Consider the following 20,742-nt stretch of genomic DNA (forward strand, 5'->3'; position numbering starts at 1 on the left):
ACAACAGCCCACAGTATTCGGAGGCGCCAAGTGCCTATGTGATAGCACTGCAAACGTACAGAGAAAATGAATTCACTTAAATCTTGCAAGTGGCACGGCCTCACTTCGCTCCTGACGTCAGCTGTAGAAGTCCCGGCCTCGGATTATATCTCAATGTTTCAGTCCAGACATTCAAAATGACTCATTGTGCCTAAGAAGCACGAAGCCTTTAAGAAATTGACTGCCTTCTCACTTGCGGCCTTCATAGTCATGCACAAGAAAGACGAATAGAAAAAATACTATACTTCAAATTTCAAGGTCAATTGAAGTATCATGCCAGAGTAACATCAAGCATGTGGCGTGTTTTCCTACTTCACAACGCAAACAAACAAATTTAGCCGTTTTGCATAACAGTGTAATAATATTCCACCAAATATATACGTTGTCGCAGCTACCGTTATCCAAGCTATGCAACACAAAAAAAGATTCAGGCAACATGGTGCAAGGTACGATCTTAAGACCGATGGTTCGGTCATCAAACGTCTGGCAACCGAACATTCTAGGTTTTCAATCAATCAGTCAATCAAATGTATTATTCTTAGACATTACTACAATTACGAAGGAAAAGTAGTACAGAGGGAGGTTCCAAAATACATGTATAAAAATTATAATTGTATTTCTCATCATCCTTTCTAAATCTTTGTTTTTTTTTCAACGGCGTCGCTAACGTTCCCAGGGGCGCTCTTTATAGGCTATCTCTTTCTGAGCGCGGTAGCTCACATTCAGCAGATATTAATGGTTAAATTGTCACATCTCCAACCATCCTGGGCAAAAAAAGAAAAAAAGAAATACACAAGGTTGGTTTAAGCATTTGTCCAAAAAAGTGAATAAAAAGTTCTTATGAGGCTTTGTATTGTATCTAAATAAATATAGTCTCCTTAGACGAAGGGGTCTCATAATGTCGGAGTGGGTCTAGTATATATTTAGCTTTTACCGACCCCGATTACTATCTTATAAAGAAAGGAGAATGGGTACGTCAGAAAGAAGAACAGGTCAGAAATTATATATTCTACACTACCCTTTGTGTACTGTCACAAATTTTAGCTACCTTTCAAATATTATAATAAACATTAGCTTTTTATTGTTGCCCGAGACTATATGTTTACATAGTATGCACTAAGAAACCACACTAACCACTGGGGTTTCTTCTAGCTCCACATTCGGTGGACGTCATTTTATGATAAAGAAGCAGACAATCAAAACAAACAAGCAATAAGGTGTTGCTTTCTTTTTCGTGGGACAGTGCTGCTGTCGCAGTAAATGAGTCCAGAGCCGAAGGAATTATTCGATGAATTCTGCTGCTTGACCTTATTTTTTTATTTCTGCTCTTCTTTATTTCTTACTGTGATTGAGTGAGTGTATCATTCCGCCAATGTAGAACGACTACTCCGAAATGTTTTGCACAATCATTTATAGACAAATTCTTACATGCGGTATACCCCGAAAGTTGGGGAGCACCTGATGTAAAAAGAAAAAAAGAAGAAGCACAGGTGAGTAAAAAACACACTGGGCAAGCATACATCTTTGCGCCTAATAGAGGAAGGCTTTCTTTTTTTTTTTCGCACCAAAATTATAATACTACATCCATTAGAGTGACGTCACGACAATTGGTTATAGTGGAGTTACTTTCACTAATCGACAACCATTATGGTGAACGTTTAGAGAGAGAGTAATATGCGCACATATGCGTAAATAGCGTAGCAACTTATGCCTGTAATGCAAATGAGCAGTTTGAAGTTCGTTGTCGATACTATCTAACAGCGCGAAGAAATGTTCACTAAAGAAAATCTTTCCCATCCGAAGGATCACCGACGGCGAAATGGAAGCGGAAAAAGAGTCTGTAAAGTCTTAGTTACGTTTACATGAACCCAGTAAAGTTGGCTCGAGTCAGTTTCATATAAAAACTAGCTGGTTCCACAGAGCAAGCGTGTATGACAGTTCTCTCAACGGGAAGCCAAGGGGTTGGTTGACTCGCGCAATTCTGTGAATACAGGCTGCACGCCCGTACTCAAAGGAAAAGTTCTTCCGTTCGTATTGTTCGTAAGACAAAATCCTACCGAATCCTGATGGCTAGACATATTAGTGGTAAAGGCAGTAGGCCAACGTCAAAAAGCGCTCTCCAATGAAGAGCTTTGTGAATACGGCGCCTGATCCTTCGAACGCTTAACTTCTCGCTTACCGTACTGGTTCTCGACCTCCGAAAACTCCGGGAATGCAGAGTACTCCGGGTACGCTGCCGCTTCCGGGTACGCTTGTTCTGGGTAATAGGCTGTGAGTACGAAGAAGGGCGTGACTACAAATGGTACGAGCTGCTTCAGTGAACAGCATCATGAGTCCTCAAAAAAGAAACAGTTTAGTGAAGGCAAAGACGTTGTTAGCGCGAGTCCGTACTAAGCAAAGATGGAGCAGTGGTCCGTTTCAAGAGCTCTAGAGCACTTTTGCTGTGCGGCTTACACTCGGCAGGTAAAAATCGAGCACTCCAGATGCACATTGCGTGTGGTCCATCCAGGGCGCCGTGCTCCAACTGGAGGCCGCTCGGTGGGTGCTCTCACCTTCGAGCGGGGAGCGCTAGCCAGGTCCGATAGAATCTCGATCACGTGGTTACTCAGATTGCTCTGGGAGCACCTGAACGCTCGGCTTGCGCAACCTCTCTCTCTCTCTCTCTCTCTCTCTCAGGCTTCACTCTCGAGAGCGATCCGTGCCGCTGGAAACCGATATGGACCACGGTAGAAAGTCGATGGCACCATATATGTTATATTTGATAGATCTGAAGCGACCAGAAACTGCTTTCCGCTAGTCCGTGTTCTTTGGACCAATGCGGTGATCATTAAAACACATAGCTGCCTTTCTGCAGCTTACCGGTAAAATTACGACGCAACCAAATGTGGTCAATACCCGATAACCTGTGGGGACGCTTGTCAAAATGACTTTAACACAACTGACAGAGTAGCAAATGTCGCTTGATAATGTTTGGTATGCTTTTTTTACTTTGCTTCAAAACAATGCTGCTGACGTAAGCGCCGTGGATGCATCATATGTGTGTGTGTGTCGGCATTGTTGGGCCCTAGAGCGATCTAGAATATGCTGCAACACTATCGTTGAAATTGGTTCAAAAGGTGACCCGCTGTATACGCACGGAAATCTAAAGATGGCGTATGTTTGGCTGTTAGTGATTTAGACAGGTACTCCACTAATGAAGCGCGCTGACTGTTGTAAAATGGTAAAATACTGCACCTCACTGTAAGATTTTCGAATTAAGAAAGCATAATGTTCTGAAGAACAGTTTGAAAACAGGAAAATTACGCTTTGCAAAAGAAAGAATTTTCTGTATCGACACTTTCTTCTTGCTAGTGTGAGTTTTTTAACCGCGCCTAATCACTTATAATAATTTCTCAAGACAAAATACATGCTCTACTGCGACATCACAACCGACTTCTATAACTTGCGTCCGGCGCATCTACAGAATAGGTCAGACGCAGTTAAAGCTGGACGCGTAACCATTATGAACAATAATCTTGAGATCAATGTATAGGTAAGGCCCAGTGCCCTGCACTATACATAACATATGCATAAGAATGCTGAAGTACATCCTCGAGGAGGTTCGTTGAAGAGTACCATATACCCGGCGGCACTTACCCATAACCTATGCTGACGTCAAAAAGTTCATTGAAGAACAACTACCTACCCAGCGACACATATCCAGTGACCGAAGTTGGCGTCATTGAGAGTCGTTGAAGAGTGGACCATACCCAGTGACCCAACCTGGTCGACCGGTTGGTTTGCAGACCGGTTCCATTTTTCTCAGCAAAGCAGCTGGACACTCTACCCATTCAGACCCAGTGACCCAACCTGGCGTTTAAGTGGTCAGGTACGTACGTATGCAGAAGAACGAGCGGATTTCCCAAAGAATGCTAATCGCAATAAATCTGGACAGTCTGTGACCAACGGAGGATGGCAAGGTATAGCACGGGTTGCACTCGGCAAAGAAAATCGGCGAAATTATTAAAAGACTCGCTGCTTCTGCTCAACGCCGAAGAAGAAAGACAAGGTAAATATGGGCGCACTGGAACGAAGGAATAAACAGACAACGTGAAGACTCGTAGGTCACACACGCACGTCCACACACTACTAGCCGGCAGACGTGGCAACGAGAAATGCCCACCCGAATGGTAGTTCCACAGGAATCCGGCAGACAGCGACACCTCTTCACTAATATCGTTCTGACCTTATGCTTGGTAATTCAGTACGCACATTGATAGGCTCTAGGTAACTAGCGCGCTTCTTAATTATGCACGTAATTATTGCAGTTATCTAAATTCACTTCTTGTTCCTAGATAGTCATTTGATTCGAGCATTTCAAAGTTCTCTTACCACACTTTATCCTAGTAAAATTGTGAAATTTCAAATTGTTCCATCACATACAGAATAAAACCTCGTGCCAGGCTCCTTCCAATTTAATGTCATTATGTAGAGCTCATCCTTGACTTGAACATAGCCTGTTTAACCCAGGACTATTCCAGTATGTTTTTATCCCAAATCGGCCATTAGCGCTCCGTGATAGGTCAACATTTGATGGGCTCTCCCCATATGGAAGCGGCAACAGCGCATATGGGCGGGACTCGAATCATTCTGACCTATCACGGAGGTCTAATGGCTGATTTGGGATAAAAGCAGATTGGAATAGTTTTACGCTCTATCGGCCCACATTTTTGCTTAGTACTGCGCGCAATCTTGCTAATTGTGCAAGCAGATTGATAACTTCTGAATACGGCTCGCTATTATAAATGTAATAAACGTTGTTTTCCTATTTTATTTCTTCGTTTTAGATAACCAATGCAACTGAGCACTTCGAGACCCCCTCTTCCAGCTTTTATGTTGTCAAAAGAGGAGACTTTACTAATTTTAAGCAAATACACAATCAACCTTATTGCCAGTGTCTAACATTTTATTCTGCTTACGTGAAGATGTTAATTTGCTTAGGCATTGAAAGCAATAGGCGAGGGAATCGTGTAGCTCCTCGAATATATGTGCTGGGTGATGTAACATCGGGAACAATTTCTTACTTTTCTTTAAATTCGTAAGTCGCCAAATAATTTCGTTAGTACACGACACGAGACCAATTGAAGTCGCTGTAACCCAAGACGGCCAACACGAGATCTAATCACGGTTATTGTCCATGCTCTAATCGGGTACGCATTTCTGCCCGACATTGGGCAGGAAGAAAACTACACAAGAGCGAGGAACGCGTTTGCACGCTCACCCATGTTCTCGGGTTTCTTGATGAATCAGACGGGCAAAGGTCTCTCTCGAACTCGATGGGGGTCAACCGTCGTGGACACTGAAACGAATCCGGTAGTGGTCTTTTTATTTTCTAATTTGCGCGCGTCTCGTGAAGCATGAGAGACGCTTGTGCCCCAAACCCTAGCGCTTACCCACTACCGAGTATGGAAATTGAAGTCGGCCGTCAAATAGAAGTGTGCAGATAAAATCATAGAAGCGAAGAATGTAGTGGAAGGTCTGCTGAAAAGTTTGCAAAACATTTGGAACTATACTGAGGAGCAAATGGAGCTCGGTTCCTTCCTTTGTTATTGAGTACACCGTTGCAGCAAGTAGTGCGTAGAGAAGATAACCGGTGGTCAGTTGCAGTTACCTAATGAGTTCCAATGGAACGAAAGCGCAATCGAGAGCGTCAGAGGATTAGGTGGTGTGAAGAAATGAGGAAATTTGCAGACAGAAGATGTGGTCAGCTGGTGGAAGGCAAGGGTAATTCCAGATTTCTGTGAGATCTCATCCTCTTGCAATAGAAATGATGATGATGGTGATGATCTCTATGATGACAACGACGACGGTGACGACGGCGACAACACGTGATTTTTTTCTACTTAGCGAAATGTCGAAAACTAGCATGATGATTCTCATGTACTCTTTCTTTTGAATTTATAACCATTCTTAGGTAAATATTGGTAGCATCCACCGGCAAGTTAACATGACGCAAGTACTTGCATTATGATGACCTCGTCAACCTCGACAGAACCGCACTCCTGAGTATGTGCCAAATCTTAATGGCAGCAACCATAACAACAAGCAGTGGGAAGGATGACTTCTTTAGAGAAGGTTACTCCAATGTCCAAAATGCATTACTCAGACAAGAATACGCAATACATCAATAAAAAAGCAAGCAAAATATATCAGCTAGCACAGAACATACGAACAGGTCACTACAGGAAAACACGCAGACAGTGTCGTTATACAGTCACTGGCGCTACAGGCACGGTACAGCACCTGGGGCAGTCACTCATCAGCCAGGAAAATTTGTGTTAGAACACTATGGAACGATCCTTCCATACAACCACCCATCCGTTAATTCATCCATCCATGGTCCGCTATCGCAGTCTCGTTGGTCGTCTGTCAGCCATTCACAGAATGTAGTGCTAAAGACGGAGTATGCCTCGACTTCCAAGACGGGCAATGAGAGTGTGGTAAGGACAGGCATGGTTCTCACATCTGCGAGGCTGGCACTGCTTTTCAAGGTGGAAGATGTCTGGTTCTAGTGGACAAGAGACACCTGCACCGAGCTGTTGGGAGTTAAAGACTGAAAATTTAAGGGAGCATATTTCTTGCGTCTGGTTTTAGAGCGCGTAGCATTGACCATGTACCGGCGCAAGGATATAAGCAGGCTACACGCATCCATCGTTCTCGGAAGTCTCTAGTATGGACGGAGAGTCATGGGACAATAAGGTAGTCAGGGCGACGAAAGAGTATCCTGTACTCTCTCCTAGTGCTATAGCTCTTGGAGACGTCTTCATTTGTGTAGTCTTAAATTACGTTCTCAATGTTCCCCTTTCTTTCCACGTGGTTACCACCAACATGGTAAGTCGAACCCGTTCACGTTGTATCAAATATTTACACCATATTTCAAGTGCGGGTGGTCAGAATTATCCTTCAGGGTGGGCATATTGGAAAACCATTTTTGCCGGGTACGCAATAGATTATTAATAGCCAATAATAGTGGGGCGACGAGATGAGTATAAAATAAATTGCGGCACAACCAATTTTACGATCCCTGCCGATGGTAATGCGTTAGCATGGAATCAATGCAGGGAAACGACGCATTGCCACAGTCACAACGAGGCATGTATGAGGCATGTACTGCAGCGGGGATCGTCTTTCGCACTTCGCCAAGAACACACGGTGCCATCTATCACCCCCACCTCGAAGCCTGCACGTGGTCTCCGAAATACATGGCGCCTGAGAAACGCGTCATGTAGCAACCGAGCTCCTCCATTGCTCTTCTTTCTGGACGAGTCCACGCATGGCCTCCGAGATAAGGAGCCTGGTGCACGATTGCCTGTGAAAGCGTAGCATTGCTCCCTGGCTTGCCGCACACTCTAGCACGTACTCATTAACCCAACTAGGCGAGAGGTTCATTGGAGAGCAGCACATGCCTAACGCCTTCGTAGCGCAGCCCGCTAAAGCGGTAGCATGAAAGGCGTTCATTGAAAAGCGGCCTTTACCCAGTCCATTTCTGACCCAGTCTGCTAAAACATCAAATTGCTGTCCTTGAGGAAACCGTGTGACGTAGGATCGATTCAGCCCAGCATTGGCTATGAAGTTAAAGAGCACTGTTTTTTTTTTGCATTCTAGAGCGACACATAACCAGTGGCCTAGTTAGCCAAGTTACCGTCAAAGGCATTCACTGAAGAGCGGCACAGACTGAGTGGCACATGCGCTGTACTCCAAGTGGGCGTAAAATCTCTTTCTTCGAATAGCGGTGCCTACTTAGTCTCACATCTACAATGGCCCATGTCGTCGTTAAAGAGGTTAGTTGAGGAGCTGCACTTATGTGAACATTGGCACACACTCAGGGAGCGAGATTGGTCCACTGCTTGGTTTCGAAACCAGTTGCGCGAGCCCGATGCACTAACCATTCGACCATTCACTGCCCAGTGACCTAAATAGTCGGGAAAACGGTTAGACACTAACATACACGGATATATAGCTGCGGAGTGTGTGCGAAGTATAGGAAGGGGAATGGCGGGACATACTGTTCCTGTCTGTTCTCTCCCTTTCTCTCTTTTCTTTGTTCTAATGTCCTGTAACACTGCCTAATATGGGTATGAATCGTCGTAATCTCACACACCGAAGTGCTCTTTTGCAGTGCGCAATGTATTCGGCCTGTAGGCAGTACACTGGTTTCTTGTATTAACAGTCCTCTGGCCTTAGTTCTCGCGCACTAGAGGCTATTTCCTCTTCGGAACAGAACGAAAAATAGGGCATGCACTGAAGAGCTACGGAAGATGGCCTGAGCATAGGAACGGAAACATTATTAACGTAAAATCAATATATAATGTAATTTCTGCTTGGACACGATAGCCGTACGCACAGAACCACAAGAAAAACATACTATATATATATATATATATATATATATATATATATATATATATATATATATATATATATATATATATATATATATATATATATATATATATATATATACGCGCACATCAGCACCCGCCATGGCGGCGCAGTGGCTGTGGCATTGCTCTGCTCAGCTCAAGGGTTCGATCAGGACCGCGGTGGCTTCATTTCGATGGGCAAACATTTCAGAGACACTCGTATACTTAGGTTCAGGTGCACGTTAAGGAACCCCAGGACTCACGATCCGCCCGGGTTCGTAGACGAGGGGGGCTCCAGGCACCTCCTGTCACAGAGACGCTCCACAGCATGGTGGTGGTGAACGATGACTCACCGCGAGCAGCAGCACTCGTCGGTGTTTATTTGGTGCGGGCATCAATGTTTGCCACTGAGCCTGGCAGGCCACCGAGCCAGGCGAACCACCGAGCTTGGCGGTTGAACGAAGATTATGCCCAGGGGCCGTCACATGCTTGTCACATCCCTTACCCCCAGTTTGTTCACTACAAACAATATACGTCCAGGCTCAATGTATAAAAGGATTTCATGGCTGGTTGAGGCTCTGTCGCCGCGCCAGCCGGGTTGACGACGCCTGTTTTCGAGGCGAGTAACGGTCCGGCGGCCTACATGGTCAACTACTCCGCCTGGGCACCGGTGTCAACGGGCCGTGTTTGGCAACGCTGGGTGCGGCCTGAGCCAGCCTCGCTCCATCCGCAGGGTCTGCAGTGGCTGGCCTGGGGAGTGGCGCCGCACTTGACACCGGCCCGACGGGCGCCGCACAAGTCGCAACGCTTGCCGCCTCCGAGGTGGGCCGTGCTTCGCTGGCAGCGACTGCTACTGCCGTTGGTCCCCTTGCGGGCTGTGCGTCTGAAGTGGCAGCCGAGGGAGCAAGCCAGGTACCGAGGCGAGGCCTAACATGGTCGGCGTGCCGGTGCCACGTGGTTACCGTCCGGCATGCGGACGAGCAGTGATGAGGCGCTGGCAGGAGATACCACCTGCCCGGTGGGTCAGGGTGGGACAGGATGAAAGTTCCTGGTACTTTCTCACACAAGCCATAGGCACACGCTTGCTTTTCATCGTTTCTTTCAATACATATCCATACACTTGAATCACTCAGAAGCAAAGATTCTTGCAAGAAACGTCATGTTTCTGCATGACCGTGCAAGCTGCAAGCTGCAATCTTTTGCGCTAAGGTGCTGAACGCCAGGCTCTGGATGATACAGTTTTGGGTATGCTGACGCATTTACGGCCAGGATACTAGCCACGACTGAAAGAAGTGGCGCCATTTGATGCCAGCTGCATCGCTCGTTTCATGAGGATGTGCTGGAGGACTAGTTACATGGAGGAAAGGAAAAAGTTGTATGACAACGCAGGACAGACATGCAAACCCGAAACTAAAGGTCGAAATGGCCAGGAGGATGAAAATCATGAGCCTAACGCCCGCGTCAGTCTTGCCGTTTTCGTTACTCATGCCTGTGTTGGCACACCTGCAATTTCAGCGACATGAGTCCATACCAACTCGCTCTAATTTATTTCAGTGGTGAAAATATTTTCTCTTATCTTGTTGGGTGGATGGGGAGCGGGGGTCTTGCACGCACAACAACACACTATACAATTTACAGTGCTCTGTAGTGTGTTTCATTTATTCCAGCTAGACCAGCATTCTGCCTTAGTACAACACTCTGTCTTTGTGGTCTCTCCGATGCAGAGAACTAAATCCAGCGTGTAAATGTAAAAAAATAAAGTGGTGTATGATTATACGACTTTAAAATGCTGATCTTTTTGGTGTTTTAAGTTTCGTTTATATAGATCAACGACCACTAATTGAATTGAATTATGGGGTTTTACGTGCCAAAATCCCTTTCTGATTATGAGGCACGCCGTAGTGGAGGACTCCGGCAATTTCGACCGCCTGGGGATCTTTAACGTGCGCCTAAATCTAAGTACACGGGTGTTTTCGCCCCTATCGAAATGGGGGCCGGGATTCGATTCCGTGACCTCGTGCTCAGCAGCCCAACACCATAGCCACTGAGCAACCACGGCGAGTGATCAACGACCACTAGGAACGCGATTGTAATTGTTCGGATTTGATCGCTTGCCCTGAAGTCGTATCCATAGCTCGACGCTGCGTGTTCATTTGTTTTGTTTCTCTGCACGAATTTCTACAAAGCACATTCGTCATGATCTTCTAGTGTGCTTTCCCCGACGGAACGCTGGTACGTGCAGTACCAGGTCGACTCGAAAACTGAAGTTTATCGACCCGGTAAGAGACTTTAATCCGACAAGCCTTTCCGATTTTGACGGCGCCGAATCATGCGAAGCATGGTGGACCGGCGACTACAGTGTCTCCGGTGGACACTATAAAGCCAAGGTACACCATATGCCAGGTAAGCTGTTAAACGAACGGTACTGTGTCGGTGGATAGTGGTATTCGGTTGCCGAAAAGGCTAAATTTAACAAAACATTGAGTCCAATGGGAGCTTTCAATGCGACCCAATTGCTTGCAAGCGGAGATCACTGCAAGTGTAAGTTCGTACAGTTGGACATCATTGGGGTTTAAAATGTCAATTGTGCCGAATTTTAACACACTGGATGAGCAATCCCGTGAAACAGGAAAATTTGGTAATCTGAAAAGTATAATTATTATGTGAGCCTTAAGATTTGGAGAGAAGCATTTAGCGTTTTGGGAAGTTAAAAGTATACCTTGGTACTTTACCCTCATCTTTCAATTACTGGCTTCACTTGGCATCACACATGCGCAATTCCAGTTTTGTTATTATTCACTTGTATATAATTCCAATACTTGTCAATAGTTGGATATCAGGCCTAACAAGATTAGGGAAGACTTAAGTGCAAGCTGTGTTGTAATGTTACATTTGTGTTGCAAGATACCAAAAAGAGGAAAAGTTGTAATATATTCTGTCAGTGCTGTGTATGCATTATGCAATACTATTTCACTTCTGTGCTCAAACGTCGCTGCTTTCTGGGGCTGTGGAGAAACATAGCGGGAAATGCAATTGTTCCTAACCAAAAGGCCTAGAAAAACAAAGAACCTCAATGTAGGGAAAGGGAAAGTATGATTACCAACACTTCTTTTCTGGCACTTATGTATCGGATCACACTGGGACACATACTGCTTGGTCCGCTTGATTGAGTATGTGCATTGAACATATTGACCATCATGTCATGCCAAATTTCATTGCACATGCAATGCAATGTGCAATTTGTTGTACAGAAAAACATGGTTGAGAGAGTGTACTGTAGAAGCAAAGCTGCAATAACTCTTCGTTTGAGCATATCAATTATGTTTGCATATAGCTTACAGAGTGCTTGAGTGAAGTATTGCCGGACTGTGTCAATTTCTTTTTATTTTGCACTTTTCATTCCAATGTTCTCGGAACAGTATAATGCTACCTTTCAATTATTATTACTATCTTGAAATTGAAAGCTCAATATGATATTAGAAGCTAGTCAAGAAAAACAAAAAGCCATTTTCCCTGCTTTCAGTGTTGATAAAAGTATGTGAGCTGCAATTACAAAATAATAAAGCGTTTAAGGCCTGTTAAAGGGAATGACAACCAATTTTCATGGTACCTATTTTCTTTAGTGCAACAGAAAGCTTGCCGATCAGAGTGTTTAATCGTTTAAAATACGGGGAAGGTGGGAGATGGAAATTCAAGATGAGCAAAACGAGAACAATGTAAAAGCGGTTGGCAGAATTTAGACAAGTGGATTTGTCTTCTTCAAGGCGACATATGCTTTTCTCGGCATGGTATATATAAGTAGGGTTCTTATAAAGGGGAGAGGGCTTAAGGCGGGCGGGCGAGGCAATGACCAAGGGTGTGTTAGCAGCGACGGTGTAGAATTGAAATTAAGGTATGCTATTGAACGTTGGTGAGGGTATGTGCGGCACCGCCATGTATCAACCGACCGCGTGTTTTTCTGTGGTAGGGGCCTGGACGAAAGGGGGGAAGATTGACTGCTCCGCTGGAGGTCAGTGAGCCGATATCACCCCTTTATTACCATCACAAGCCATTTCTGTTCTTTCTACATTTTATAAACAATAACTCAGGGCCCCAGAATTATGCTGTAGAGTTCTATGTGCTATACTCGTGGAGAACATTCTGGAACAATGAAGGGAAAGCTACGGAGGCAAATTACGCACAAGTGAGAGCACTTCTGAAAAGAGTTCCATGTTTTCAGCCACATTAGTTTAAGCTAGGGAAGAGAAAGCATAAACACATTATTAGCAACAGTTAAATAAGATAAAACACACCACTGGATGTAAACGCTTACTTATGTTGCGGCTTTTCCCTTCCGCGTCTGGGCAAATGGGAAACGGTCGCACGTGAAGCTGTGTCAATTCGGCACCTGTTCCGAGCAACCAGAAACACTGTCGAACGCTGGTGGACTATTTGGCACCGTAATACATGTGGAGCAGCCTCGTGCCCGTAACTTTCCCTTCATTGCCACAGAAAGCTGTCCGCCGATGTACGCTCTACAACATGTCCAGAATTGGAATTTGCATTTTTGTCACTATGACAGCCAAAAAGCAATTTATTTTTCATGTTGCTTGCAAGGTACTACATTTATTGTCTGTTTGATTGATATCGTGTTGAAGGTAGTAGAAACGCTGTTGTATGCACATTATCATTGCAGACTCAGGCCTACACTCTCGCAACAGACCACATTCCCACGCGAGCTCTGAGAGGAGCCCACAGCTTGTGGGTGAGGAAATATTTTGTGCGCATATGTGGTTTTAAAATTTTCAAGGACATTCAAATTACCTTAACTTTTATAACTCTATCAGTGCTAGTATACTTCTTCCACATTGTAATAACCTATCGTTTGTATGATCTTCAGGAACCACTGCAGCTGTGGCTTCAAATGACGCTGTGGAGGAACGTGCGTCACGGAAGATTCATAAGGCATTTTCTATATGCCACTGGCTTGCATAGATCTATTTATAGGCTACTTGTTATTTGCATTTAAAAAGTTTCCATCTGGAGCCGCTTGCATGGAAATATTTACCAGAGTTTAAATTTATTGCATCATAATAAGGTAGAACTTGGGTAAAACTTCTGTAGGTGCGAGTTGGTGCATGTCCATTAAAAGAGAACAGAGAAAACCAGACCGACCACAAAATGAGAGGGACAGACACAGAAGCGCTACTGACAACTACATTTATTCACTGCCACGACACACATATACAGGATGTCCTACATAACTTGAGCCAAGAATTTAAAAATGGAAGGCACGTCTGAACCGAATTGAACTAAATGCATGCTATTCGCAGTAGCCAAAAGTAACTGACAGTTTCTTGTTTTCCCCATTACTGACTAATTATTGGAGTTTAATTACCCAACTTTCTAATTATTGGCTGAGGACCCCAAGTACGATACGCAGATTTTTTAAAAAAACCACGGATCGAGTTGTTTCCTTTCCGATACGTTTAACGTAGTTCATTTTTTCGGTTTGCAAAGAAAGCCCGCAAAATGTGAAAAAGCCACATCACGGAGCGCTTTCACGGAGGTATTGTGCTGCTCTCAAGCGTGCGTTCGGTGAACAAGGTCGATTGCATTGTGACTGGCGATGAGGAAGCAGAAGGGAGTTCTTTATCTCATCGGCAGCGCTCGGCCAGCAGCATGCATTTTCCCCGTCACCCGACGACGAGCCGACGTTGTTCATCGAACGCACGCTTGAGAGCAGCACGATACCACTGCGCAAGCGCTCCATCACGTGGCTTTTTTTTTCATATTTCGCGGGCTTTCTTTGCAACCCGGAAAAAAGGACTACGTGAGATGTATTACAAAGGAAACAACTCGATCGGTGGTTTCTGAAGGTGCTCTACAAATCGGTGTGTAGTACTTAAGGTAATCAGCCAATAATTAAAAATTTGTAAATAATCTAAATAATTAGTGAATTATGGTGAAACAAAAAATTCTTTGAGTTACTATAGGCTATTGTGAATACTATGCGTTCATTTCAGTTCGCTTTGACGCCCCTTTCATATTTAAATTCTTGGCTCAAGTTATGTGGGACACCCTTATGCTCCATGGCCACACATGCGCAAACGTAATCAAAATGAACACATCCCTTATGCCAGGCGGTTAACAGACATGTGAGCTTAAAAACTGACACTCGACAGCGTAAAGAGATAAGGATGAGTAACTGACACAATGATCTGCTTTTTTCTTTATGTGATAAGCTTTAGTGCTAATTGCGCTTGCTCGCTTTTGCTTCGCCACAGAATCAAGGTCTCATGAAAGCGTGGTGCACAATTAAAGAAGGAAATGTTTTAAAGGTTTTTAGATACGTCGACGAGTTTTTAGTGTTTTTAGCGTGTGACTCTTCCTAGCTGGATACTCTTAATGAGGGTTTAGGTGTTTTTATTCAATGTGGTTAGTTTTACCTAAGATTTACCCACGAACTATCCCACGATAATCATTTGCACTTCCTAGATCTTAACCTAGAGTTCTGCGAACGCCATGTTCGTTGGGTTTACATTCCTCGGGCACAAAAGGAACTTTTGTCTTCCAAGTCGGAGCATTCAAGCATTGTCAAAAGAGGCATAGCATCCAAATGCATGGAATCAGCTCTCAATAAATCTTGTGTGCAATAAAATGGAAGCAAGTTTTGATGATCAAGTTCGCCGGCAACAGGGTGTCATAGGGAACCCTTTCGACAACAGGGTTCCCTATGACACTTTTGACAGATATAGCCGAAAGTCTGTTACACTGGTTGAAAATCAGAAAGCCGAGTACGAGTTAGACGACAGAACGTGAAGCGTTCAGACCTGTGCTGGTGCCTTATATACATAAGGTTTCCCACAACCTTAAAAAGGTTGCAGGTTGGCACGGTGTCCCTCTGGATTTTTCTGCTCTGAATAAGCTCGCGAAACTGTGCCCACGCATGCAGTGATAACAGGCGAGGCTGCCAAATTAGGCATGGCATAGCATACGTTCCCTATGCAACCGGAGTTGTTTATGCCCTACCTTTATCATGTGGAAAGACGTACGTCGGTCAGACCTGGTGATGCATCAATGAGTGACTCAGGAAACATGCCAGAAAAGCAAACAGTAATGCTCAAACAGGGGCACATCTTACGTCCCATTTGAATGCTTGCAGCAATTGTACACCGCGCTTTGATAGGACCTTAATTCTGGGGCGAAGCGAAAGGGACCAAGCGCAGAAGAAAGGGAAGAAAAAGGTGGGGGAGCTTGTAACATTAGCATATCATGGGCTCTTGGCTCCATTATGGGACAAGGCAGGAGAAGAATGTTGTGAATGCTGTTCAAGGCAATGAGAAAGTTTGCTCGCGAGTGGATTACTTGTTCGAATTCCAAAAGAAGTTAATAAGCCATGCCATTGCAAGTTGTTGCATTGATATGTTTACTTTGTAATGTACGAAAGTAATATTTAAGGACTTGGTGTGTTGTCATTGCAGAATCTAGTGACAGGCTATCTGGTGTCAGTGGGTCAGAAGCTTTGCAGGCTTTGAGTCAGATACTTCATAGACAGGGCAAGTTTTTTCTTGTTTGCCATCCTCGTGTGTCACTGTTGTTCAGTCTTAATTGTTGTTGAAAGGAAAAAATTGTCCTCCACCTTACAGCAGCACAAAGCTACAAATTCCCTTCGGAGCTTCATGCTACTGCGGGGTGCATTTTTTTTTCATTTTCATGAAGCTTCCTCTAGTTCGTGAATTTCTACAGAACTGATTTGCAATAACATTGCTTCTGCATTATCTTTAGGACACAGCACTGCTGCTACGTTCTTTGACAGCCCCACAGTATTCCTGCCAGATCAGCTTGGTACGATTTCTCTGACACCATTGCTTAGTTCTCAGGAACAGATTGTGAGACACTTGCTCTAGCTAACCAATATTTTGTGTGCACTCGCTCATATTTAACGAGTCACTTTCACCGATACTCACCTACATACCTGTAGCATTTTTCAAAGCACTAGTTCACACATTTATAATGTTCACACCCATCCATGTGGAAAACTTTCAGATAAGCACAGCCTTATCCAGATGTGCCTTGACTACTTCCAAGCCAACGTTTCCTTTTCAGGAAACCATCACTATTTTATATTTTATGGCTAATTGTTATGGGTAGCTTTCGCTATTGCAATATCACCTGTTCATTTGACATTTTCTGTTGTCTGTCAGTGTTTCTAAGCTGCAGATAAAGCACGGGGAAGGCGGCAGATGGAAATTCAAGACGATGAGCAAAACGAGAACAAGGTGAAAGCATGAGCCAACGTTCCCACAAGTGGACTTGTCTTCTTGAAGGCGCCGTATGCTATCCTCACCACAGTATATATATAGGAGGGGTTCTTCTAAAGCAGAGAGGGTGTAAGGCGGGTCGGTGCGGCAACGGGTGAAGGTGTGTCAGCGTGTCTAATTCAGAATAAAGGAGCGCTGTGCACGTGAACAGTGACACGGCCAAATGCCAAGCACGTGTCAACGGCGTCTGACACGCTGGCTGGAAAAAAATAAACGAAAAAAATTAAGAAAAAGAAAAAAAATCTAACAAACCAAGCAAAGTGTTGTTGTGTATATCTCGAAATTTAGCATAGCGATTAGATTCTAAAGTTCCCTTTTGAACGTTCATGCCTTTTGGTTGCAATGTGTTGACCTTATGGATAACGTATAATTATCTACATTTGCTTTTTCGTTCAGAACGAAAATTTGTAAGGTGTAGTGTTTAGGTTAATCAAAGGGATGATCTGGTTGGTGGAAATGCTTGGCGACGGCTTTGGGAAGTTTAGCTTTGTCCGCACGATGCCCATTTAATTTGACTTTCACTGATTGTCCTCTTTCACCGATACATTGTTTCTTATCGTAGGAACGTTCAAGCATATAAATCACATCCGAACTTGTACAATGAAGGTAGATTTGACATCGTGAGTATAACTATTTTCGGTGCTTTTAATTTTAATGCCCGTTTGAATGTGCTTACAGGTTTTGCACCTGGGGCGACAGCGTGCTTTTATTACTGGGGAGTGCTGTTGGCTGACTTTTGCGTAGACCAACCAACATGTCTTCGATCTTCCTATTGCGCCGATAGGTAACCCTAGGTACATGCGGGAACGCTTTCCTCAGACGCTCGTTACTTAATAATATTGGGTGGTATTTTCGTAGGACGTTATGTTTGGGAGTGCATTGGGATATTTTGTTATAAAGGCCCGCGGTCTGTCAGATTCTGGTGTGGCCTGTTTCTTCGCCGATTCCGACTGTCCCTTCAATTTTGACGCGACATCACAAGCTCTATCGAGAGCAACTAGGGGATAGTTTCTTTCCGCTAGCGTTCTTTTAAGGTCATTTAAAACTTGGGGAAATGTACTATTTGCAGAAATTGCAGAACGTGAAAGTTAAGTGTGTCTTCACAGAAGCTTTTCCATGTTTGCCTTGTGAACTCATCGTCCACTGTAGCGAAAGGCACACGATTTGCAGGTTGGCGACAATGTTGCAGCCTTGCTTGGCAAGGGCGTCCTATTGGTCAGCGGAGCCCTGCTGCTGAGCCGCTTTGGTGAAGGTATGATCATTTTGGCCCGACTCTATAATGTCTTGGGCAGCCAGCTGCAATGGACTCAGCTTCACGAATGGAAGCGGCAGGGTTCGCAGCTTGTGCCGCAAACGCCTGAAAACGTTCTTTTTGATGCTGGCGTGTCTTTAACCGGACTAAAGCGAGGTTCACCTGTCAACGTCATTGCCTTTCTGAGCCGCTTAGTGCAGCAGTTTTCCTTGTCGGTGCCATCATGAGCAGTAGGTGGTGTGGTGTGGTGAAGCAGTAGGTGGTGTGTAAGAACTGATGATGCATGTTAACGCTGCACTCCAGAGGCGGCGAGGTGTCACAGGCTAATCGGACGAGAAAGAAAAACGATGTGCGGAAGTTGTGTGGTAAACTCAGCCGAAAGCCTACACTGCCTACATCAAGCTACACGGTGTTGAAGACTATGCTGCAGTGTGATTACTAAAACGCTTACTGTTGGTGCTCGTTGGCATTCCCAAAGCACATGGCATTCCCATGTGCTTTGGGAATGCCAACGCCACGTGGAACAAGGACAAAGAGGCCGGGGGAATACAACAGCGGAACCCTCTGAAGCGGGGCGCCTCGCTGAGAGATGGCAAGCCGCCCTCCTCAGCGAGGCACCCGAAGACCAGGAGTGGGCCGTCCAGCGGGCCAGGGCCGTTGCCGAGGATCTCGAAAGATCTTCCTCGGGCGATGGTCCACTGGCAGCCTAGCCCCGGGCACCAACATCAACAACTGCTGGATAAATAAAGTTTATTCCTATCCTATCCTTGGTGCTCGTTAGTGTCATGGTGCACTACTTTGCTTCACCGCCCTACATGGAGGAGCCATCCCTGTCATCACAGAGCATATTTGACTTGTTCACGCCGACGTCACATCGGTTACACAAAGTTGATGGCGTACCCCGGCATGAAACACTTTCGTTTCTAAAACAGTTTCCGCACATTGTTTATCTTTCGTGTCGGATTAGCCTGTGACGTCTCGCCACCATACGGACTGCAGCTTCAGCATGCGTCAGCAGTGGTTACATGCTGCCTGCTGCTTCGCTTGTGATGACACCAACTAAGAAAACTGTGGTGTTAAGCGGCGCAAAAAGGCAACAACATCAATGAGCGAATCTCGCTTTGATCTGGCGAGACACACACGCCAGTGGGAAGCAAACTGCCTTTGTGCGTTTGCGGTGCATGCTACGAACTCTGCCATTCTCATTCCTGAAGCTGAGCGCATCCCAAGTGGCTGCCCAAGACACTGCGAAGCCAGACCAATATGCTGGTACTTTCGCTGAAGCAACTTGGCAGAAGGACGCCAATTGCCAACAGGACGCTGCAGCAGAGCGCGAGTTCACAAAGCGATTTAATAAAAACATCTTTACATCTTTCGAACGACTGTGGTTTATGGCGGATGTACACAGGGCTCCAGCGCGTGCAATGCAGTGTCTTTAGGGGATGTTTCCCGGTCACAAGTCGTTCCACTACATTCGCTTGTGGCGATCGTCGATGATCCCTGTGCAGTGGTAGGGTACCGTTGATGACTACTTACAACTTAATACTTCATGTACAATAAACATGCAACCGCTTCTGTGACATGTTTCCCTATTGTGTCCCACTGATTCCTATGAAAGAGCGATCAGCCATTTAGGCTAGCTTTTTTTTCGCTTGTATTTCGAATGCCAAATTTAGCCTGGCTATGCTGCTTTAGGCTAGGCTATCTGTACAGTCAATTTTTATTTTACTGGGCCTTAGTCATGCAGATAATGTTGTATAACAATTCATTGTTTGTGCTATTTCCGTGGTGGGCCCTCATTTAAGAAAAGACAGAAGGGTGCATTGCCAGAACTCGCAGATGTAATGTCCACCAACACAGCCATATGCAGCTCGTGCTGTTTCAGGGTATTCTATTTGTTTATTGTGCGTGTTAAAATATAATGCCTAATGCAATTCTTTATATTCCAGATCTATGCTGGGACCAACTGGTGGCTCGAAAAGGAGGCTGGGGCATCTTGTTTCGGGCATCAGTGGATTCCCGGTTTGCGACATGGCTTCTATTGGATGCCCGATCAACTGAGGCGCTGCAACGTTGCAGGAACATTGCCAAATAAGTGCTGGGCAAAGGGCTAGATGGAGCGGAGACCCGCTTTAACCCCCGAGATGGTGGCCTCACTAAAAGGTTTGCAATGTAGGGCATTTAGATCTTATACTGTGACATGCAGTGAATTTTTTCAATTCATTAAATTACTGTTTCAACTGAGGTGGCCAACCAGTGCGCAGTTCACTTACTCAGATTTTTTAATCTTACAATGTTCATAAACTATAGGAATTCCGCGGGCTGAAGTAATGCACCACCAAGCCCCTTACATGTGTAAGGCTGGCTATGTTGGCTGTGCTTTGTCAATGAAAGGAACTTTCTGTGTGTTTAGTTTAACTGTGCTGTTTATCATTCAAGTAAACCACAGTGCATAGCGCAGTTACTATGGTTTCTGCTGTTGAGCGTAGGGTCGGGGGCTCATGGTGGCCGGTGCCTAAGCGTCCCAATAATCACGAATCTCAAATATTGAATTTGCCAGGAAGTTACATTCCAGACGTAGCCAAAAAGGCTTGTCAATACGTTGTTGCATGCACATGCACTTGCATGTTACCTGACCAATCGATATTTTGTCCATGTCATGGTATCGCTACCAATCTATCGCTACGAAATCTACATTCTCTGGCAACATGAGCAGAGATATTCTTTCAAGCACTTCAGTGACCAC

At 44.9% G+C, this 20,742-nt stretch overlaps 1 long non-coding RNA gene across 1 annotated transcript; it reads right to left on the bottom strand.

Annotated features, from left to right (window-relative positions):
- Window positions 1–1,459: 1,459 nt before the first annotated feature.
- On the bottom strand, window positions 1,460–5,423 carry LOC139047473 (uncharacterized). The gene is made up of 3 exons (XR_011507167.1): window positions 5,300–5,423; window positions 2,219–2,308; window positions 1,460–1,497 (listed from the first exon to the last, which is right to left on the bottom strand). It is a non-coding gene; the product is annotated as an uncharacterized lncRNA (long non-coding RNA).
- Window positions 5,424–20,742: the final 15,319 nt, after the last annotated feature.

The sequence above is a fragment of the Dermacentor albipictus genome, chromosome 7 (genome assembly GCF_038994185.2).
Source record: "Dermacentor albipictus isolate Rhodes 1998 colony chromosome 7, USDA_Dalb.pri_finalv2, whole genome shotgun sequence".
Taxonomy (NCBI): domain Eukaryota; kingdom Metazoa; phylum Arthropoda; class Arachnida; order Ixodida; family Ixodidae; genus Dermacentor; species Dermacentor albipictus.